The following is a 2,740-nucleotide window of genomic DNA, read 5'->3' as shown; positions in this document are numbered from 1 at the left end:
ACAGACAGACAGACAGACACACATTCTCATTTTTATATATATAGATGATATTAAAAACATTTCAAAGAACAGTAAACCAAAATCATTTAAATATGATTCTAGACTCCACAAGAGGCATTAATATACACCCTGTTCAAAAAATCTCTCCGCAGTGAATGTATTTCAAAACATGTGCAGAAGAGTCAACTTATGTATTGAAAATGAAAGACACTTTCAACACCGCTTGTAAAGTTTTTTTAAAGTCTTGTAAATTCTAATATATTCTTTTGTAGTCTTAAACTATCTTATAAATATTTATTTTGCAAAAAAAAAAAAAAAAAAAAAAATTACTGCTGAGAGACTTTTTGAATACCCTGTCGTAATAATATAATGTTAAAATTTTGTCTGATCGCTATGTTATTGTTCAGTGCTCAAAACAAAAGAGTATAGTGTTAAGCCAGGAATCAGTTACACAAAAATGACAGACTTCAACAGCTATGCATCTTTTCCGTGAGAAAAGTCACATTTAATATCAAATGACAAGAATTGTTCTTGAGAAAAATCATTTTTGATATCTGATGACAAGAATTGTTGTGTTGATGTTCGCTAGAAGACGTTCATTAACATAAAAAATAATGTCACTGAATTTAATTCGGAAAATCGCATGCATTACATACGTAATGAATGTGACAAACATCATTGCTTGTTTTCAACTCAACTGTCTCCGCTTTGTTCTTCTACACCATGCATTAAAATATCAAAAGAGGAACAAAAAGAAAAAAATAGTAAAGAAAAAGAAAAAAGAGAACAGAATCGACTGGGACAAGTTTCGACAAATACCATATTCCAAACCAGACATAGCAAGAGAGGTTTTCTCTAACCAGAATAATTTAAATGGGTTATAGTAGCCACATTTACACGTAATACATATTAATGAGATGATTCTATTCATTCAGACAGGGTCCCAGCTATTTGTTTCATTTGTTTCAAGCATTTAACGACAGGAGGCGATCTAGTATTTCCGACATTTGGTTCAACAAAAGTAATTTAAAACGAAGTCTTTTACTTAGTAAATCACACACATACGCATGCGTGCACACACACACACACACACACACACACACACACACACACACGCACGCACGCACGCACGCACGCACGCACACACACACACTCAGGGATGTGACAATGTGGCTAAAAAGTCCTCATCACAGTCATTAATTTTTAGGTTCGGTCCTACAGCATGGATGGAGCCTTCTCCTGTGGTCTCGGATTGGCCAATACCATACCAGTGGAATTTGATAGACAGGAACTAAGCAGTAATATATGTGCATGTCTGTGTGTGTATGTGTGTATGTGTGTGCGTGTCCGTGTCTACGAGAGAGAGAGAGAGATGGAGTCTGTTTACACCAGTTTTCAGTCCGGTGTTGCTTATGTTGTATCCCTAAATGTCCTATGACTTCATTTTCGCGTTCATTCATCTGTGATTGATGAAGACCATGACCAGTTCTAAATTCCTTTTTATCAACGTTTCCAAACTATCGCAGTCTCCTCTTGAGGATATGAAGTAGTGTTGGCTTCTGTTCTATCCCTTCTATGCAGATTTTACCTCACCCTTACATTGGCCATTCAGGCACAACATTCTCTCGCAGGTTCACCATGCATTTACTATAAGAAGTAATTGCAACGTGCTACACTACAAACCATAAAATAATGCTAGAGAGAAAAATATTTACAGATAAAATAGCCATATCATGTAGAATTTCTCGCACAAGCATACGATTAATTACGGCAGCAATATCGTAAAGCCTTGCCTTGTCTATTTGTCTCTTTTTCATTCTGGAATCAGTTTTGTTTAGAACGGCGATGGATGGGTTCTTTCAGGTACAAAAATGTCCCAAACACGTTGCATGTCTCGATTGCGTCACTACGATTTCATTTGGAGTTGAGGGCCTCTGGTATCACCCTCCAAACATATCTCTACAGTGCATGAAATGTATTCTGTTTCTTTGTTTCGATTCTGTTTTAGTGTTCGTCTGTCTTCTAAAAGCCAGCTGGATACACATGTTGGCATTCTCGTATAGATTTATGACAACTCATTTCACTCATTGAATTTCATTCTTTTTGCGTGTAAGGGAAAGAAGTGTGTGAAGTGAAAAATCTTTCGTTTTCCTTTTTTTGTCTTTTTTCAGATGTCTCAAAACATTACGCTTAACCAATTATTTTGAATTTATGTAATATTTCATATCTCGTTTGTATCAGTAAAAAGTCTGTTTCTGCATCTTTCTACGATGGAGGTGAAAGTGGAAAAAAAGTTGAAGGGGGTTGAAAATTTATTCAGGCAACTATTTAATTAAATTATTTTTGAATTGCTTATCAAGGGTTTGAAACACTTTTCGGGGCATGTATTAGGCTTCTAAAATGGTAACGTGATAATTTAAAAAAAAGTAGACTTTAGTGTTTACCAAAAACGCTCTTAATTTTTTTTAAATTAAAAAATAAGATGATTCTCATGATTAGAATGAAATGGCATCTTCTATAACTGGCATTATATAAAAACTGAAAATGCAAATACTAGACTCTTTTTCAAATTTCAGATATTTTTATAGAACTTTACTGTTGTCAATTCATTTTTGTAATTACAATAAATAAATAATTATTCATTTATTGAAATTACATCACATACAAGACATCTTAGACATGTCAACTGGAGCAAAGAAAAAGCGTTCACTAATATCTCAGCGAATACCTTCTAATTTTA

The sequence above is a fragment of the Octopus bimaculoides genome, chromosome 17, assembly GCF_001194135.2.
Source record: "Octopus bimaculoides isolate UCB-OBI-ISO-001 chromosome 17, ASM119413v2, whole genome shotgun sequence".
Taxonomy (NCBI): Eukaryota; Metazoa; Mollusca; class Cephalopoda; order Octopoda; family Octopodidae; genus Octopus; species Octopus bimaculoides.
The sequence above is the reverse complement of the archived record's forward strand: the minus strand, read 5'-3'. Positions refer to the sequence as shown.